This window comes from Lissotriton vulgaris, chromosome 6 (genome assembly GCF_964263255.1).
Source record: "Lissotriton vulgaris chromosome 6, aLisVul1.2, whole genome shotgun sequence".
Classification (NCBI taxonomy): Eukaryota; Metazoa; Chordata; class Amphibia; order Caudata; family Salamandridae; genus Lissotriton; species Lissotriton vulgaris.
This window is the reverse complement of record NC_141694.1, coordinates 1,230,205,239-1,230,219,024: the sequence shown is the minus strand read 5'-3', so window position 1 is coordinate 1,230,219,024 and position 13,786 is coordinate 1,230,205,239. Positions and strand designations below refer to the sequence as shown.

The following is a 13,786-nucleotide window of genomic DNA, read 5'->3' as shown; positions in this document are numbered from 1 at the left end:
GAACAAAGTCATCATGATATTCCCTGACTATTCCCGAACGGTCCAGCACCAAAGGTCGTCCTTCTTGGACGTGAAACGGCGACTTAGAGCAGAAAAGATACAATACTCCCTGCTATTCCCTGCCCGCCTTAAGGTCATGCAGGACGGTACCACTCATTTCTTCAGGAACCCGGAGGAGGCGCATGACTGGATGGACCAACTTGATGCCACGGGTCCTCGCACAGAGCATGCCCATGAGAGGCCCACAGGAACGCCAAGACCCAGAAGACAAGGCTCATGGCGACGCAATCGAAAGGTAGCCTCCAACTCGCTACTGCGCACCCTGGGGTCACCAGACCTGGAGTAAATAGTTCAAGAATGACGGAGCGCCTTAAAGGCGGTGGCGAATCTCCGTCCCGCATCCCCAGCGACGGACATTGAATGGGCTCCTCACATATTCACTTCCGAAGAGGAAGGAGATAGTGAAACAACGTAATCTGGAGTGGACTCAGTTGCCCTGCCCTTGATCACCCCGAGGTCTGCTGATGACTTGATATAAATGGATTTTCGACACTTGAAGGAAGTACTGGGGGGGAGGAGATACCTCTTTGGCACCAGCACGAGCGACCTCACTGCACGCGTGCCCGCAACCCATCTTAGGCCTGGTTAGCCAGTTATCCACTCAAGCAAACCAGCGAGCAGCCATTCACTTGCGAGCATAGCCCACAAGCTGAGGTACCTTGCAGACACAGGCCGCCAAACCCACAATATGTTGATGCTCTCGTACCTGCTAAGAGCCAGTTTGGACATATCGCTTTTGTCGATAGGTCCCCTGCATTGGGGCTACGTTTTGTCCTACCCCAGTTCCCCCCCCCCCCCCCCCCCCCCCCACTGAGCACTCTCACTCTGCACTGTGTCCCCGTTAACGTGCCGATGAGTAGCAGCACAGATGCCATAGCAACGCGGAGGTGGGAGGGGCGGTCTAAAGCTCAGGGCCTTCCGGAGCAATGGGGTGGCCACACAACATTACATATCATACATCCACACCGATGGCGCAGACAGGCACCATCACCATCCTTACACTGAACGTGCGTGGAATGCACACTGCGCATAAACGGTACTCAGTCTATGCCTATAGCAAGCGTTACCATGCGCAAATCGCGTTCTTGCAAGAAACGCACCTAACAGTAGGCGAAGTGACAAAATTGCGTAGGCGTTGGAGGGGAATCATATGCGCTACTACTTATTCGGCCTTTGCTCGAGGCACCCTTATATGGGTATGCCCCGGCATTCCATTTCAGGAACATTCCTGTGCCATTGACCCAGACGGCCGATACGTTCATTTGCAGGGACGACTGGACGGCCAAGCAGTTCTAGTGGGGAATATATATGGGCCCCAATATTAACCAAAGTAAGTCCTGGGACACACTTTCTACCTATTGAGCACATACGCACAAGTTCCCTGGATCTTAGGAGGGGACTACAATTGCGTACCAAACATAACACTGGATAGATCCCATCCCCCCATCCGACGTCTCCCATAGCGGCACAGGCAAAGCGATTTGTGGCGGGCGCGCCATTGGTCCCTTGCTGATGCCTGGCGTGAGCGTAACCCCACTGCTAGGCTTTACTCATTCCACTCAGTGCCTCATGACCTGAGTGCGCTTGGACAGTTTCCTTTGCTCCCCTGCTATCTTGTCCCTCATTTCTGATGCAGACTACCAGGGCAGGACCATATCAGACCATGACGCACATACACTCAAGATACGATGGCGCCCGCCACTCCCCCTGGTCCCTACATGGCGTTTACCCAGGGAATGTATCGACGACCCGGTTTTCAAGCAAACACAGGCGGACCATACCAGCCAGTACTTTCAAGAGAACACTGATACTGCCACCACGTGTGCAACAGAATGGGGCGCCTTTAAAGTTGTTATACGGGGCACATGTATTCGACAAGTCGCAGGGGTCCGTCAAGTCTTGGAGCGAGACATAAAAAGAACAGAGCAGGCACTAGCCGCTCTAACAAAAAAAGCTGACCCAGACAAAGCCACGACTGCCCAAATTGCTGCCGCAAAAACAGCATACGAAGAGGCTTTAGTTAGCTTGCGTAGGTATAACTTTCCGGCATACGCGGCACGGGCTCACAGCGAAGGTGACAGGGCGGGTAAGTTGTTGGCATGGCTGGCTGAGCAGGACTCGACCCTTCCACTCGTCACAGTCATTCGCAATACTCGAGGTACCCTATTGTACTCTTAAGATTCTATCCTGAGCGCCTTTCAAGAACATTGTTAATGTTAATGTTAATGTTAGGCTAAATTTATAGAGCGCACTGACACCGGAGGTTTCCTGGCGCTGAGGTTGGAATTGAGGTAGAGCTGAGAGCTAATGGGAGTTCGAGAAGAGCCAGGTCTTTAGGCTCTTTCTAAAGCTCAGCAAGGTGTCAGAGGTTTTGATGTGTAGGGGAATGGAGTTCCACAGCTTGGGTGCCAGGAAACTAAATCTCCGGCCACCCTGTTTTTTTAACTTGATCGCTGGAACGGTGAGAAGGTGAAGATGGGCAGAGCGGAGATTGCGAGTGGGGCAGTGTGGGTTAATGAGGGATTTCAGAAAGGCCGGGCATTTGGTATGCCGGGCTTTATAGATTAGGCATCCAATTTTGAAGGCAGCCCTTTGTTCGATGGGCAGCCAGTGCAGCTTGGCCAGGAGGGGTCTAGCCGATTGCCATTTGGGGGCTTTACAAATGAGTCTTGCTGCCTGGTTCTGCACCATCTGGAGGCGGTGCAGCAGGGACCTGGATAGGCCCCAGAAGAGGGAGTTGGAGAAGTCGAGGCGGGAAAGGACGAGGGAAATGACGATTTGAACCAAGGCCTCGTGGGAAAGCAGGTGAGAGATCTTTCGGATTTTACGTAGCTGGAACATGCTAGCAGAGATGATAGCTCCGACGTGGGTTTTGAGGGTGAGGTCCCTGTCAATGGTGACACCTAGGCTTTTTACTGCACTCGACGGAATAGGGGCAGTGCCCAGCTCAGCTGGCCAGAATTGAGGTCCCCAGTGTGCTGAGCTGGTACCAGGCAGGATAAGTTCCGTTTTTTCCGGATTTAATTTAAGCTGGTTAGAAATCATCCATTGTTGGATGTGCAGCATTACTGCCTGGAAGTTAGATGCGGCATCCGGGGTGTCTAAGGGAAAGATGATCTGCATATCATCTGCGTAGTTGAGGACAGTGCAGTTCCAGTTACTGAGTGAATGAATTAGCGGGCGGAGGTATAAATTAAAAAGGAGGGGTGAAAGGGAGGATCCCTGGGGGACTCCACAGGTGGTGGATACCTGGGTCGCAGTGAAGGGGCCTAGATGGACAGTTTGCACTCTGCCAGAAAGGAAGGACTTGATCCAATCCTGTGCAGGGCCCTGGATGCCTGCTTGTCCGACACGGTGGAGAAGAATGTCATGGTCCACATTATACATCGTTATACGCTAGTCCTGCTCAAATATCTGGGGAGGCCCTCTGCCAATTCCTGGTTCATCACCAGCTGCCCCAGATAGACCGTGACACCCATCGAGATCTTGATGACCCCATTCGAGTGACAGAAATCAGACACGCTATGAAAGCATTAGCTACCCGCAAGGCCCCCTGATTGGACGGCCTTCCACTAGAATTTTATCGCACCTTTGCATCCCAACTGGTCCCCAGCTGGAGCAGCAATTCCGAGCGGCCCTGGATGAAGGCACCTTACCCCAATCCATGTGCGAATCGGTCATAGAGTCTCTTCTTAAACCGGATAGGGACCAACAGCTGAGTTCTTACCGGCCCATAGCCCTATTGCCTGCGGATGATAAAATCTACGGGAAAATCCTGGAGGATCGCTATGCTACTGTCCTTCCGCAGCTAGTCCATCTGGATCAGAATGGATTTGTGCCGGGCAGGAACACTTCTTCCAATATCCGGCGGCTGTTCCACGTACAGGACCAGATCTTGACCGTTTCCCTCGTGCCTGGTCCTGGATCTGGAAAAAGCCTTTGACACTCTCTCATGGGCATACCTATTTCAGGTCTTGCAACATATGGAGATAGGATCTCACCTTCAGGCATATACTAGGCTCATATACACTGCACCCACCTCCAGAGTTCGACTGGGCCCCCTCATCTCCGCCTCTTTTGCGGTCCGCCGCGGCACCAGGCAGGGCTGCCCGCTTTCCTCCCTCCTTTTCCCCATGGCAATGGAGCCCTTGGCTGCCTGTCTTCGTGCCGAGGGTGAGGAGTGGGGAATTCCTATTGCCAATTCCATCCATATTGTGTCATTATACGGTGATGATGTTCTCATATATGTCCGGGATATTGCAGCAGACCTCACACCTATACTTCGCATTCTACAAGACTTTGAAGGAGTGGCAGGACTACGAGTTAATTGGTCCAAGTCCACAGTTTACCCCCTGGTACAGGCAATGCCCCAATACAGCTGCGGCTGGGTGACGTTGATCTTTCATGGAGCCCGCAGGCAGTGCGGTACCTGGGAGTTCAACTGTACCACACCCCGCTTGACATCTACGAGGGTAATTATTGAAATCTGATGGCAGGCATTAGATCATCTGTACACTTCTGGAAGGATCTCCCACTCGCAATCACGGGTAAGATAGCGATTGCAAAAATGATCCGAGTCCCAAGACTCCTATATCTCTTTTCCAACCTCTCAGTGGTTCCCCCCGCTCGTTTTTCAGCAAGATAGATGCTCTGCTGGGGGCTCTTATCTGGGGCTCTGGCCACAGGTGCATCACCCTGGCTAAGTTGCAGTTATCTCTTGACCAAGGAGGGCTGGCTTCGCCGTCCTTTGAGGCTTACTTACTGGCTGCCTAATTACAATGGGTGTCCCGTTGGACAGCGGGCCGGGCGCAAAGTGAATTGGCCACTGCAGCTGGGCAGTTGCGCCCCCCGCCATCCATCGCATGTTACTACCAGGAGATGCGCCCCCCCCTGGCAAGGCCACTCCAGCTGATGATGGCGCACGTCTGTCTTGCACGCATCTATAGAATGAATTGTGTGGCACCCCGGTACTCCCCTCTCCAGCCGTTGGTAGGGCTACCCAAGGGTCGCACACACTACATAGAGAGCATGCTGCACTTATGGATGGAACACGTCCTGACGGAAGTTGGGGAGCGCTATTTTGACGGACAACTGCAGACGTTTGAGGTACTCGTGAATGACTTTGAGCTTCCTAGGGGACAGTTCTTGATGTACAGGCAGCTCCTAAGAGACTGCCATAAACATTGGCACACAGTTGAGGAAGAGCCCCCTACACACCCGGTCCTCCACTCCATTCTACAGATGGGCCCAGGGCGACACCTAGTTACTTGATTATATCAAGCTATACGATCCCTTAAGCAACCCACACTTGTGTCCCTCAGGGAACAATGGGAAGCCGACTTTCGCAGGGCTTTACACGATAGGGAGTGGGTCAAAGCACTAGCATACACCAAGAAAGTATCCCGCAACTACTGCTTCAAAAACATACAACTGCATATCCTGCATCGGGCATATCTCACTCCTTCAACGCTCCAGAAGTATTTCCCCAATGGTGCCTTCGCCTGCCCTAGACGTCAGGAGCCCGATGCCTCCTTTTTGCACATGCTGTGGGACTGTCCGTCCCTCCACAGCTACTGGGGTACCGTCCATGCTACCTTGGGAGCAGTCACGGGTCTCCCGGACCTTTACAAGTGGGAAGCTAGCGCCCTCGGCATCGGTAAGCGTCACAAGCACATGAAAGTCGAAATGCGCTTTGCCTCCTTAGTGCTTCTCCTGGCCAAGCGGTGCATAACCATGCACTGGAAAGCACCTGGCGGCATTGGTAGGCGCAGTCAAGAAGTGGGGAGCAGCGGAAGAGGGAGGAAGCCCAGGGAACTCGCAAGCATCCAATCTCCATGCCGTGGGCCATGCTGCTTCACTGCCTCCTTTTTGCACATGCTGTGGGACTGTCCGTCCCTCCACAGCTACTGGGGTACCGTCCATGCTACCTTGGGAGCAGTCACGGGTCTCCCGGACCTTTACAAGTGGGAAGCTAGCGCCCTCGGCATCGGTAAGCGTCACAAGCACATGAAAGTCGAAATGCGCTTTGCCTCCTTAGTGCTTCTCCTGGCCAAGCGGTGCATAACCATGCACTGGAAAGCACCTGGCGGCATTGGTAGGCGCAGTCAAGAAGTGGGGAGCAGCGGAAGAGGGAGGAAGCCCAGGGAACTCGCAAGCATCCAATCTCCATGCCGTGGGCCATGCTGCTTCACTCCTCCGCACATGAAACGGCGACAGGGGCAGAAACACCGGAGGGTGGTTCCACTAGGCCCCCTATGGCCCCAGGGGGTGCTCGGGAGGGTATGCAAAGGGCCCAAACTCCCAATGGGTCAGACATAATGGCCGACATAGTCCCGTCCCCACACTCCAACGTAGACAGCTCCTAGCGTTGTCCTTCTCCCTTCCCCCAATCCGCTGTGGCGCAATAACGTTATGATTTCCCGCATTCGTGCAGCCCTCCGGCGCTCCCCTACGCGCAACTACAACATAAGACACAGTGCACCCTAGTTTTTTTTTTATCCCAAGTTTATTCACGGTGACACTAAGGCTGATCTTTCCAAGCCCCGCCATGTTCGCATGCGGGGAGACACTGCACCTCGCATCCCCTGTGGGACATGGCGAGCAGCATATGGAAAGGTTACCTATATATGGACACAGACCCGAGAGGGTCATTGCTAAGTAATGAACGGAGTGATGGGGCTCAAAGTGCCTCAATTCATATGCTTGTGTGTCACAGTCTTACGTCCCCGTTCGGGGTCAATTGTATGCCAAAAACATCGGCAATATTAGATGTGATGTATGTAATAATGGAAAATGCCAATAAAAATGTTTTTCAAAAAATAAAAAATAAATTGGTGGAGGAGCTACGCTAGCAAGCAAGATGGCCGCATAAGCTCCCGGCTCCGCCGACCTCTGCCAGCTGCTCGTATATCCTGCAAGTTATCTTGTTTTCACACCGGACTCCCGTGTACACGAGGAGTGACTGACTCTGAAGGCGCAATCCCGAACCTTTTACCACATCGGGTGACGAAGATACGCCGTGTTTCATTCTCGGCCTATCTCAGCGTGGAAACCGAGGCCTCGATTTCCAACCCATCCGGGCTGGAGTTGAACAACATCGGCTGTAAACTTTGGGCTTCGTCCGGTCTCCCGAACGGAGACACATTTTACCTGTTTTTAACGGCGATTTCGTATCCTGCCTGCACCGCACACGCTGTAGCGTGACACATCATTTGCTGCAGCCCTGTATCCGACGCCGGGAGACATCGTAAGCCTTTCGGGGGATGTGGACGGGAGCCCAGACCAGCGGCGAAGGTGCAGAAATCGTGAGGTGAGAGCGCCCATTGTTGTTGTCCGCTCTGGTTGTGCCTGCTACCCCGGAGTAGTCGACCTCCGGGATTCACATCCTGATCTGTCGCTTTGCGAGAGGAGATGGAGGGGGCAGAAGACACACCACCGCTGCACCCCGTAATGGCGGCCATTAGAGCGCTCCACTCACAGATCATCGTCAACTACCAGGCACTGTCGGTAACAATGGAAGATCTTTGCCGGAGACTGGACGGTGGCTTTTCGCCATCATCTCAGCCAGCTGCACTACCCACGGAACATTGTATGCTCAACTTTGAGGACCCTGAGCGGAAGCTGGATTCCGTGTGCGCTGCTGATTCCTACAAGACAGATCACGCGCCCGTGAACATTATCAGCGTCCCCTGCTTGAGCCATATCCCGCTGACTATCACTATGGACAACCTCGAGTGCCTCAACAAGATCACATGTGACTATTGGAGAGTTTTATCATCCTTCCACGCTTCTCCTCGCTTGCTCTGTGGATATCGTGAACTTTTATCCTTTATTTGGTTTGCTCATACTGACTTGAACTTTTATGAAAGCTTTGCCTCTCTCATTGTTGCTGTGGTCTGGGTTATAAGTGCTCTAGTGAAGAATGGCACTGGCCAGGGTTAACCTGTGGGGTTTTTTAGGGTTTGGAAAAATAATTTAATCTGCTGCTGGGATTGTGACCTGTAAAGTGCGGGAGTCGGGTGGTACGTATCATGCTTCCCCGGATTGATTGTGTATTTTGCTGCATTCTATTTTGATCTTGTTTCGGGGTGGTCGCATCTGGTGGGGGGTAAGGGAGTCCGGGAGTGTGTTTTTGTCTCTCCTCCTCCGCTTCTCTTCTCTGTTAGGGACGTTTCTGGGCGACAGGCACGCTGCTAGTGGGTTAGGCCGAAGCCATTGCAGGGGTGCAGGGTGGAGGGGGGGTTTGTTATTTTGCCTTTGTTTTGTTCTATGGTCCCTTTTTCTTTCTCTCTCTCTCTTTTTAGGGTATTCCTCTGGGCGACAGGCACGCTGCTAGTGGGGTGGGCCGTAGCCATTGCAGGGGTGCAGGGTGGGGGTGCGTGGGGGGTTTGTTATTTTGCCTTTGTTGTGTTCTATGGCCCCTTTTTTTCTTTCTTCTTGCAGGGTCCGGTAGCAGTACTTTCGGTTTCATCCTGAAGGATACAAGTGGGCGGGGTCTGGGGTGGGCGGCTACGATGAGAGATCGGTAGTTTTGTTCTTCACCCTTAGTGAACTTATTAGCACTTGCGTCTTTACTGTTTCTCTAACTTGATCCGCGACTACCTTCTCACACCTACCCGCATTTATTATACCTTTGAGTGTGTAGCTCCGGATATCCTGTATCTTCTTCTTTATCTTGTCTCTGGGGGGGGGGGGGGGGGGGGCAGTTAAATGTAAAATAAAAAACTTTATGTATATCCTTGATCCGAAATGTTTTCAATGCACCGTATATCCTTTACCGCTGCCGGACCCCAGGGTTGCCGGCTGAAGAGCTGTGTTATTGGAACTCCTGATACGAATCGCTTACATGTGGTGACCGGCCCCTGTGGTTGTAGGGCTACTTCTGTACTTTTTGTTGAACGATATAATAAAGGTTTTAAAAAAAAACATTTACGTGCACCACCACTCCTGGAGGCTGAAACCAGCCTCCAAGTGTTAACGACAGCCTCCTGGAGCTCCAGCCTCCTGGGAAATTGCCCACTTGCCCGGCTTGCCAGTCTGTCCACGCCTTAAAATGGGTCAGATTAGAATAGTGTGCCCTTTTCCACAAATGCTATGAACTCATGACTGCCCTAGGGGTAGTATATTAGTGAACTCTCTTCGCACTCGTATGCAGTGACTGTACACCACATATTTGTGGTGCGCAGTCAGTGAACCTTTCCACTGCATTTGCCTCAGCACCCTTTCCTGGAATAGGCAGTGGTGGCTCCTCTGTAATAGCAGAAGAGCTTCGCCCCACTTAGCCCAGAAGGAAAAATAAACAATAATAAAACAACGTTATTATTGTTTTATTTTTCACTGGCAGCTGATGCTGCTGAGTCTAGGGCTAGCAGGGCAATCCTTTGATGCCAGGGACTGGGAGGAGAAGTGGTGGGCACTTGTAAATGTGCATGTCTGTTTGGCCAGACGTCTTAGGCTGGCCAAACAGACAAGCGAATGTAGGTTTCTCCAACCCAGCTGTGTTCAAAGTCGGGTGGAGAAACAACACAGACTCCCTGTGTCTGAGCGAGCGTTAAACCAGCCACTCAGGCCAATCCCCATGCTACTCTCCATGAGATCAATGTCTGTATCGGATGGGGGGTTAATGATGGGACTGCTGGGAGCAAGAAGAGCAGAAGAGCACTGAGGTGTGAGGTGGCCGACAGGTCGGTGTCAGGTAAATTTTTTAATTATTAATTCCTCCGCACCCCTGCTGCTGCCCCGCGATCCCACCACTGTACATTGCCAACAGCTGCAACTAGCAATAGGGTGCAGTCCAGTTACTGCCTGCATGACTTGCGGGGGTCGCTCGGGGGGTAGGGGAGGTGTAATTTGATTGAAAAAAATAAAGTTAATTTACCTTAGTCGGCCCAGTCCGGTCCTGTGTCGGTTCGTCCTGTGTGTCTCTGCTCCTCACAGGAAGCCGGCAGCCTCCCTCCCCTACCCTAAGCCAATCACAATGCTGCAATGGCCCTTATAGTGGTGCAGCAAACTGACGAATTTCCAGGTGTGCGATTTCTCGTAAATCTGGAAATGCATCAGTCGACATGGGTGTTGCGTGTGAACACCCACAGCAGCACCCATGTCCCGCCCCTAACACGCAAAGTGCTGCGTGAACAGGGGCGATATTTACAAGCACAGGTTAAGTCACGCAGAGTGACTTTACCTGTGCTTGTAAATATCCCTTAGCAGGCTGTACCACTGGTGCGTCACGCAACGTGATGCACCGGCGGCGCACAGGGCTTGTAAATCTGCCCCTTAGTGTTCTCCGGCCCCAGCTCACATGGCATCCTGCTAGCATAGAGCGAGATGGCGGCCCTGAGGAGAGTTACAACAGGGGTGAAGGCAGTTAACACGGGGAGGTATTAACGATATTTTACAGGCGGAGTTATTGCATTATAGCATTGGGAGGATCTCTCCTCACTTCACAGCATACCCACTGTAATATCCCCTCATGTGATGCGCTCCGGTGCTGTGCAGCTTGATTAGTCAGATAAACTGCCTGACCTCATAAAACAAGAATGTTGCCAGGAAATATGAAACTAATATCGGGGGTTGTCTGAGGCAAACGCGCATATCTCAAATACGCAGCATAACAACATTAGTAGACATTTAGAATTGCAAGAGAAATATTTAATTAAACACAAATATTTTCAGCATTAAGCTTTCCCTAATGAATTTAAATGCTTGCTATTATCCAGAGTATAACGCTCTCCCGTTTACACTGCAAGAAACGGGCACCTTTACTAATCAGTCAGCAAAACACAGGCCAAATACAAACATTATAGGTTTCGCCTCTCAAATCCATGCTGCGTCAGAGTCTTGTCAGACGATTCAAATGAATGCCCTTCTCTAACACACTTTTTAAAATTTGTTCTCAGGTGTGCCAGCCGCGTGAACAGCAGCGTGTAACGTGGGGCGGCTCCACGACACCGTCGAAGGCACATGTGGGGCGCCCCCTAGTGCTTAATGCACCATACACGCCAACAGACCGCCTAAAATTATTTTATGGGGGAAATGATGCCCCCCCCTTTTTTTTTCAAAATCTGTCTTTTTTTGTTTCACAATGTTGGCATGTATGTTAATTTGTAAAACACATAAATACATACATACGCAGGAGTCCACAGTTTTCCTTAGGAGTGCACCGCCAGCAGTGATGAATGCCGGGTCGTCAAATACTACTATGCCTGCCAAGTCTTGAATTGCTTCCATCTCATGGCTCTTTCTCCCTTTGCTCTAAACTTCCTGCCTCGTTATCTCACTCATGCAGGTTCCTTTCCGTCCCCGATTTCTCCCTGTTATTGTTTTGCTGTTCTTTCTGTTCACCCCTTCCCTTCCCCTCCCTTCCCTTTTAAGTCTTTCTCGCTCTGGTTCGCAGTCTGATGAAGGAAACAAATCATTGTCCCCAAAGTTCGGCGCCAATGTCGCCGCCTGCAACTCCTGGCACGACTTAAGGACTGCCTTGCTGCGTGTAAGACTCTGCCTATGCGGGGCCAATGGACAATTTAGGGTCCATCACCATTTATGCAGGGTGGTGCAGGGTGCATCATTTTACCTTACCCACCGATTAAAATCCACTTTAGAGAGAAATAAATGATCAAGCGTACCTCTTTAGAGCCCACGAAGCTGAAGCCGTGCAGACCAGCGCAGAGCAAGTTCACTTTAGAGTCACACAAGCAGGTCGCGTTTTGGCTTTTTTTTTACTGTGGAAATTCATACGTCAGCTCCCTTCCTTCCTGCATACTCACTCACTGAGACCCCAAAGGATCTCAGAGATGGGCGTTTAGAAGCCACAGCTTGTGCTAAGCGACCACAGTCACAGAGATGCACACGTGCAGGAACGTGAGACAGCGACGGGTCTAACTTTGTGTACTTTAAATGTATTCAGGATTTAAAAGAGATAGTTACAGGGATTACGCCAAGTGGATTTATAGTAAAGGACTACGCTTATCAGTACAATGTGTCTGATGCCTAGTTTTGAATAGTGGCAAAATACATGTCTTAAGCATTCTTCACCCACCCCTTATAGGAGGAAACCACATACGATTTCGTAATGCTGCTGAGTCGAGGAAGAGGTGGCAACCTAACATCCAAATAGCAATGAAATGAAACTCAGCAAACACACCTGTGATGTTTTGAATATTTTACTGGATGCCTGCCACCAGCTCACTGGGGTGTCATGGAATAAGACTACCGGTCCCAGAATGCAATTGGCTTATTTTTACTCACCTGAGTTTCATTGTTGAAATAATAAAATGGGAGGATTACTGGAGTCTTGTGGTTGGCAGTAGCTCAGTATGCAGAGTAGCGTCAAAAGAAGCGTCGTCAGGCTCTGGTGGCATTGGGTGATGTCTGCTTCTTGCCTCAAATTGAACGTGCTGACTGGGAGTGTGCCCCGCACCTTTCGGTAACTGTGGACTTGATATATATTTATATATTTTTATGTATATATGGAAGAAGTGAAATTGTAGGAGGCAGGGTACATTAGCTGCCAGTCCAATCATAACAAGTACATTCTTCTGACAGCACCTTAATTGTACCACTATTGCATTGAATGCATTGTCTGAATACGTTTTCCCAATGTTCTGTATGACACTTTGCCATATTACTTGAAGTCTAATCCTGGTGCCGACCGAGATTCTTGAACCTTGAAAGTCTGAAATTTTGAAATTTTGAAAACCTGTAACTCTGAATCTTGACTATGAACTTCTTTCCTTTTTCAAGTAAAATATCAACTGAGACTCTCATCTGTAGATGATGATAGGTTACCATAGGTGTGAAATATGTAAATATGTAGATAGCAATTTTTGCATATATATGTATAGGAGCAGCTAACGCAAATCATGACAGATTGTGTGAGACTCCTTTTGACTGATACGACTACCTACTTACATACCCACCGGATGGTGCCTCTTCTTTGCGTTTTGATTCTTTTTGATTCTCTTTGATTCTTCTGATTCCTTTGTATGTATATATTCCTTGTACAGAATTTTTCCTTTGCTGACTCACTAATTTGTAAGAGTACCCTTCTGTCTAGCATTCCATGGAACAATAGCTCTCAATGTTCATGCTGAATTCGAATAATGAACTATGAATGACTTTTACATGAAGGGTACCAACAGTCTTACAATGTGTCTAGCGACTTTTGCCGAGAACTGCACTGTTTGTTTGTAAGTTTACTTGTAAATAAGGCATTGTACTTAATAACATGGGATACTAGCCGATCCACGGCTCTATTTTCAAACGTGAGAACAATCACGCATGTATTAGACAAACTCCCTACTTGGAAAGAACACCCTTCCAATATGGTGCCCACAGCGGCCACAATAGGGTGTAGTCCTATGTTTATGTTAATGTCTTAAAACTTTGTTTATTTCAATGGGTTGCATGATACTGACCAGTGACACACTGACGAAGGCTCACGCCGAAACGCGTCTGTGCTTACCCGTTCCCCCTGATTAAAGTTTTCTTGCTTGACTCTTGGACTGCGAGTGCTGCATTCTTCCTGTGCAATTAGGAGGAGTTTTGAGCGTATATATATATATATATATATATATATATATATTCTATTTTTGAATGTGTGTATCAAAGGTTATATTAGGGTGAGAGGAGGTCTGCCACTCTTTCACAAGGATGATGTCATCAGTGATATCATCAGTGATGTCATCAGTGATGTCATTTGAGATGTCATCAGTAATGTCACTGACCA

At 50.0% G+C, this 13,786-nt stretch overlaps 1 protein-coding gene across 1 annotated transcript in view; it reads right to left on the bottom strand.

Moving 5' to 3' along the window:
* SYTL3 (synaptotagmin like 3) overlaps positions 1-11,763 on the bottom strand; it is a 653,935-nt gene extending 642,172 nt beyond the window's left edge. The window contains exon 1 of the mRNA XM_086927324.1: positions 11,685-11,763. The gene's annotated coding sequence lies outside the window, so the exon portion shown is untranslated. The remainder of the gene's footprint in view (positions 1-11,684) is intronic.
* Positions 11,764-13,786: the final 2,023 nt, after the last annotated feature.